We start from the raw sequence: 7,523 nt of genomic DNA on the forward strand, positions 1-7,523 counted from the left end.
ATAGAGAGCACCTTTGCTGTCACACCCTGATATTGAGGGTGTGATCGGCATGAAATATGAGGTGAACTCATTTTCATAAGCCTTAACAAATCAAAAACTAAACTAAATTATCGTTACATGTAAGTTATACATAACAATAAAGTTCATAAAGCTTTAAGCATTTTGTAAAAATTTTAACAGAGCCCCCATATAATTTGGACCTTTCAAAATTTTTATAACAACAAAACCTATCAACTAAACCAACAAGGAAACTAACTCCATTCTCGCAATTTACATAACAACAAAATAAGACTAAGATTTAAGTATGGTGTGCGTGGCACACTAGGCTATAATTACAAAATACAATACATAGTTTTACCCAAACAATAATCACAACATGCCTCCTCTTTTTCAAAAAACAAAAAACAAAATGGCCCTTTAATGATCTGCTGGAGGCACAGGGTTAACTATAATATCTGAGATCAAAGAAATTACCGGTAAGTAGCATTCCAATAAAAATTATAATGAAAATATATGAAGATAATAGATAATAAATTATGCTCAAAGTGACTTAATGAAATAATGAATCATATACTTAAGCTAGAAATAAATAATAATTTCTCAATAATATAATCATGAAAATTAGATATTGCTAATAGAATCAAATGTATTAATTTTTTTTCATAAAATATAAAATTTTCAATAATAATGTAGTTCAATCAAGTACTTTCATAGAATTATTTGAGAAATAATAAATTTTAACTTAAATTTAAGAGGGCTTTATCAGAATGAATAACAAATGTGGACACCCAATCCACGAGGTAAATAACCAATTAAGCATGGAGACACAGGCCATGAGGATAAATAACCAATCAAGCACGGCTAAAAGCCACGAAACAAGCGCAGGCATGAAGCCTATGAAAATAAGCATGAGTACAATGCTCACGAATAACCATCCCTCCGTTCCACGTGCGTTAACCATCGCATGGGACTAGCACCTCTTATAAGCACCCTAATAGCTAGGTGTATCATAGCGTGCCAAAGGCTAACAAAACCGTTAGCTTTCAGTGTTCTGAACTCAGTCCTCCTCAACAAAATCAAGTATGTATGAAGCAAGAAAATAATTTCAAACTTTTCTCTTTCAAACATTGTTCAACTATCATTTTCATTTGTCCAAAATTTTTATCATTTTCCCCATATATGAGTTGTTGAATTGCAAATGTTTATATCTACATAGAATTAAGTATTTAAAACTATTTTTGAGAAATAATATCATTTATTATACATTCATTTCAATCATTTCTTATCAACAAATAAATTATCAATAAGATCAACATATATGCATTAATAAAACAATTATTGGAAGAATAGGATAAACAAGAATATTTGTATAATTTATAAATGAATAATATAAAATTTAACTAAAGGGATCTTATAAACACTTTTTTAAAAATTGATTCAGAATGCTATCCACTCACCTAAGCTTTCAAAAAATTTTATAATCAGACTCCCTCAATTTCTTGCTTACTCAATGATGCCTCCAAATTAGTCTAGCATATAAACTAACATATTTTATGTCACAAATTTCCTTTCTTAGAATAAACAAACAATACTAACATTCAAAATCTGTACTAGGTCCTAAAATTTCTTATTAATACCTTAAATCTTCAATAACCCTTCAACAACTTCTATCAAATGGTTAACAACACTAGGAACATTCAACCAACACTATTAACACTACTTTTATTCCAAACTTAACAAAATCTTGATCATCATTTAGTCTAATAATCACCTTTCAGGTGCTGTACAATTCCAATAGGTAGATCAACTGTACAATTTATGTGAAGACATACTTTTGCAAACATCATATATAACCCCTCAAGGTTCTAATATGAAAATTAAATAGTCATATCTCCTTTAACTTTCATGTTCAAATACTTTAAAACATAATATAAATAAAATTATAAACAACTTCATAATTTGAAAGCAGTAACCTAGATAGCACTATCTTCTATTCCAAGTATCCTTGAGTGAATTAAATTATTGACAAACCTTAATTCATCATTGTACCTCCTCATAACCTATCCTTAATTACAAATCATAATAAATCATATTAATTATTCTTATGCTACCTTTACAAAGTTAATAAAGTGTCATGTAAAAATCTTATGTAATCACTACTCCTCGTTTGATATTTTAAAATTTCAATCTTTAGCTAAAGCCATTACTCACATATATTCCTTCAAGCTATACTACGACAATTTAACATCATTCCCTCAAGCATTTTTACAAACATATTGAGGGCATTCATCAAAATTCAGTTCACAGTAGGCATTCAACAAATTTAACTAACTACCACATCAACTCTATCATCAATATTCATCAATATTCAGCTCATCACCAAGTTAAAATAGTAACACGCAGCACCAACCAAAATATAGTTTAATTTCCTCAAAATTATGACAGCAAACCTAAGGAGGAGGAACGCACTCTACGGCCAGAGGAAGAAGAGAAAAGATGATCACGCTGCTTTTGAATCCAAAGGAGAAAAAGAAAGCATCAACGTCTTACCCCAAATAGAAGTGCAGTAGTAACAGCCACTCCTCAGCTCATTGACTACACCGAACGATAAGAGATGAGTTCTACTCAGCTGCTTAATGGGAAGGAGAAGCAGAATATCAGACCGGAAAGAGGAAGGATTTGAGCTTTCTAGGCCCACACACACGCAAGTCCAGCAGCTGAGGAGGAAGAAAAAGAAAAACAGGGCACGCACACACCCATAAACCTCCGTCAGCCACGAACAAAACAGAAACAGGGGAAGAGATTCATTTATTCCACCTAACAGAGATGGACGAACAGCGAGGAAAGAGATGGATTCTTACCAACGGTGAGGAGATGAGCACAGCAACGAAGAGATTGAAGCCTATGCGATGGGAAATGAAACGAAACAAAACAGAGACAGGTGCGAATGCTCTCCACTCCGTTCTGCGACTCTTAGCCGATCAAGGAGGAAGTGGATATTTGAAATGATCAGCTCATTGGGAAAATTATAAAATAAGACCCAAACTCTGCCAGGGAAAATTTTAAAAGTGACCCCCACCAGTTTTTATTATCGTTATTATAATATTTTTATAATAAGAACAAAGGCAATTTAATAATTTCTCATACATTGAAAATAAAACTAACCTTTTAATTTTAAGTAACATTCAAACTTTAAAACTCTATATAATAACTAGCATAAATTTTATTAAGCTACTAATCTTTATTTGTTATAAAATTAGAATAAATAAATTAAATATTAATTAAAAAAAATTTTAATTAAAAATTTAGGATTGTTACATTTGCTAGTTAGGGCGAACTTTTATTTTGTTAAAATAAAATCTTTAATTGAGTTTAAAAAATTTTAATTATAAAAATAAATTTGTAAATATTTATTTTCTAAAAAAATTTAAATTTTCATTATTATAAAATATTTTATTTTGAATAAAATTTTTTATACAATATATATATTATTTTAGTTTATTATTTTTTTATTTTACTAAGAAAATTCAAATATATATATATATATATATTTATATATTTTATTGATTATTTTATTTTATTTTAATTGCACTAAAAAAAATTTTCATATTTAAAAAAGGGAACTGTGCATTTTTTTTATTTTTTAACAAAATTTAAATCAAAAATATTTTTTTTGTTTTTACAGTTTTACCCTCTTGCCATTTTATCCTAGTTTTTTTTTTTTTTTTTTTCCTTTCACCTTTGTTCTCTGTCTTCAACCCTCTGCCGTCACTCCTCCTCCTTCCTCAGTTCTGCATCTTTGTTCCTCGTTCAACCCATATTCACTCCAGCCTCTCCGCCGTGTGCAGCGTTCCTCCGTCGAGCATTCTCACTGCCACACAGCCACAGTGTTCCGTCATTGCCAGCAGCTTCGCATTCATCTGTCTTCCCTCTGTTCAGCTGGTCACAAGGCTCACCCCAGCATCTCCACCGTGTACAAAATTCCTCCACCATATATTCTTTTCTGTGTGTCTTCCACCGCCGGCGTGCTTCACCTCTGTCTGCAACTTATTCTCCTTCCTCAGGTGATGCATCTTCATTCATCGTCTATTTCCAACCGTATTTCATCGTCCTCCGCTGTGTATTGCATTATTCCGCCATTATCATCTTCTTCTTCGGCCGCTAATAGGTTCGTTCCAGCATCTCCATTGTGTATCAATATGTGTTGCTTCCTTTCCTCATTGTTCACAGCCCTTGTCCGCCATTGTCCCTGCTCCTCGTTACTTACTTCCTTGCTCTGTTCTGTTTCGCACTGTATGAAGCTCGTTTTCACTACTCATAACCTCAGCTCTCAGCTTCTTCAGTTTCGTAGTGGCTCATCTTCGCCTTCATAACCTCTGTTCATCGTCTCCCCTCTCTTCATCGTCCTTCACTCTGAGCCTCTAACTTGCCCCTGCTTCTCGTCACTTTCTTTTCTATTTTGCTCTGCTTTCTACTTCTGCCCGTCGAGCTCTGCTATTTTTTTTTTTTTCTCTTTCTTTTCATCTCCTAAATCACCATATTCATTTCTCTTCCACATCGGTACACTCACCACCGTCTCGGCTTGTTGCTATTTTAGCTTCTACTTTATTTTAATCCACTTGCACAGCCATTTGTAGTCATCACATTTTACTTTTCCATTTGTGTAAGTCATCATTTAACACTTCATTATTACACCTGTGCATGCTGAATTCCCTTCCTTTCCTATTGTGCATATTTTCGGTCAAGCTCCAGGTATAAATCTCACACATTATATCTGATTTGAGGTGTGTATATTTCGTATAGCCTGTGAGAGTTGCAATGGGCGTTGGTGGTTGGAATTGGTTCGATTGGAATTATGCTCTGAACTTTGAATTGAATATTTGTTGTGCATTGCGTGGACCCATCCTTATCTCAATGTAAAATTTATGATTTGAACTATCCTTACAATTTTCATTTGAGATAAATTTCAGCTGTGAGCAATGCTATTTGTTTTTTATAATTAGGTGTTTTGAATATTGTGCATATTGCTTTGGCTCTCTGAACAATGGTTATTTAGCTTAGTTAATAAGTTGAAATTTCAAAGTAAGGATCACTTTCTTTGTAATATTGAAGGTACATTGGTTTAGTTAAATATTCTTTGACTTTACCAAATTTTGGCACTAAATCTTAAAATTTTATTTTTTATTTGCTTATGTTGAAAGTTGATCTGACATGTTCTTATGGCTTGAGTAGGGCCTTTATTTTGACTTTCCTACTTTCACATGTTAGCCTAACTCTTGTTTTCACTTGGTTGTCTTTATTTAATTTTTGGCATGTGATTACTTCTGTGGTGGTTTGTTAAATGTGACTTATTGTGGCTTATCTTTATTGTTTATGTTTTAGCCATGCGTCACAAGAGTAGAGCCAAATGCAAGACTACCCCTTCTTGTGGTCATAAAGCTACTAAAAAGTCAAAGCAACCATTCAATAATGAGAAATTCATGAATCATGCATGCCAAGACAGATTTCTCTCTCTTGTGGGATCCAATAATTTTATTTGTAACTATTATTGTGCAATTTTATGCTCCAAAGCTGCCTTTTAAACAATGGTGTGAAGGGGATGAATGGTGTATTTGACAAATGAAAAATTTCAATATTATATCCCTACTCTAGTTAGGTAATTTTATGCAAATGCATTTCATTGATGTAATGACACTTACTAGGTGAGCGATAAGGAAATAGTAATTAATGTCGAGGTTTTTTAGAATTATTATGGCTTCCCTTCTATTACTGACTGTCTTTATCACCAATACAAGATGAACATCTTTACACCTAATTGAGATGCAGTAGCCAAGCATTTATGTTTTAGATCTGTTGGCTTTTGTCAAAGGAGGCTATTGAGGGGTACACTTACAAGGCAAAGCACATTTTGGTTTCATTTTGTGGCTCATAATGTCATGCCCACATCAAATGCATTGAAAATGAACAAGGATCATTCTTTTCTCATCTATTGCATTATGGAGAGAAAATTAGTTGATCTAGCTACTATTATCTATGAATCTATTAAGTAATGTATCAATGTCAAGACTAAAAGAGCACTTACCTTCCCTTATTTGATTACTAAGTTGCTTCTTGTTGCCAAGGCTCCCATTACTGATGATGAAAACTAACAACAACCCCGTTAGCCTATCAAGTACCATAAAATGCATGCCAAATCATCTCAAGTAGAGGAGTCTCTGGTAGAATAAAGGAAAGAAGTCAGTCGGCCCACCCCTATTTATTCTCCTCCTTTTAATGTGTGGGCTAAGCAACAATTAGGGTCATTAGCGGATGCCGTTAAGAGGTTAGAAGAGCATTTACGCCTCATCATGCAACACTTACACATACCAGGTCATGACGTGCCTAGTTCATCTATGGCACCTTCTCCTATTCCATCCATGGATCCCTCTCAGGTTGAACCCACCATGATATTGAGCTTTCACTTTGGTTGATTTATATCTTTTTGATTAGTATCTTTATTTCTTTTGCTTTTAGTTCTTTTTAGTTATTTTGCTATTTTTTATGACTACTTTATTTACTATTTTGGTTTGTAACTGATATTTGATAACTTTTTACTCAATGGTCTATAACTAACTTCTTTATTTTCAACAGTGAGAGTTGCTGTAACATCTGAGAAAATTTAACCTTAGTTTATTAATCTATTGATGGTAATTAGTGAGTTAATGAGGTGTGTGATTAGAGGGACTTAATTTGGTATAATTGTTGTAATTTCAGCCTTAAAAGTAGGCTCGAATCGATGGCAGGCCATTCAGGCAAGGAAAGAGGAAGAAAAAGTAAAGAATTATTCTCTATACCATATGGTTGGTTCACCACGGTGCATAAAGATAAATTTAAATGCAACGGCACGTGAAGGGCATCATGCACCGCTACACATGGGCAAAATTTTTAATAAATTAGATCACGTTTGTGCAAGAAAAGAAAAGAGAGAAGAGGAAGAAAACGAAGAGAACATTGAAGCTCTGCTAGGGCATGCTCATTGGCTTCTATTGTTGATGTTTTGAAGCTCCCAAACACTCAAGGTAGGTAATCTAAGTCTCATTTTTCCTTTCTCTCCCTCATTTAAGATGATTTATGGTAGGGTTTGAATTGGAAAATGGATTTTCGATCCATAGGAGTATAAGTCCAATTCCATTAGTTAAAATAAGTATAATGAGAATTGTTTAATGTATTGAAATACCACATTGATGATTTTGAAAGTGGATAGTCCATAAAAGCATTTATTATCTAAAAATTATTATAAATATAGTAGTTGGGAGAGGTTTATGCGTATTAATGATGGTTTGAAATGTTGTTAATGATAATACGCATTAATGAAATTTAATGAGCCCATTGGGTATAAATAGGTAGTGATTATGAGTTGATAAAAATAAAGTGTGTGAAGTTATATGTTGATAAAGCTTTAAGAGTTAGACAATAATAAAATTCTTGTAGTATGGATGTAGGGAGATTCATTTTTTGGCACCATTCGAGCTTATTGAAACTTT

The 7,523-nt window shown here is 33.0% G+C and overlaps 1 long non-coding RNA gene across 1 annotated transcript; it reads right to left on the reverse strand.

Moving 5' to 3' along the window:
- Positions 1 to 242: 242 nt before the first annotated feature.
- Positions 243 to 2,977, reverse strand: LOC129307949 (uncharacterized). Its single transcript, XR_008592517.1, has 3 exons — positions 2,862 to 2,977; positions 2,551 to 2,717; positions 243 to 455 (listed from the first exon to the last, which is right to left on the reverse strand). It is a non-coding gene; the product is annotated as an uncharacterized LOC129307949 (long non-coding RNA).
- Positions 2,978 to 7,523: the final 4,546 nt, after the last annotated feature.

The sequence above is a fragment of the Prosopis cineraria genome, unplaced genomic scaffold (assembly GCF_029017545.1).
Source record: "Prosopis cineraria cultivar Desert tree isolate PC_DT_omini unplaced genomic scaffold, ASM2901754v1 PC4, whole genome shotgun sequence".
NCBI classification, from domain to species: Eukaryota; Viridiplantae; Streptophyta; class Magnoliopsida; order Fabales; family Fabaceae; genus Prosopis; species Prosopis cineraria.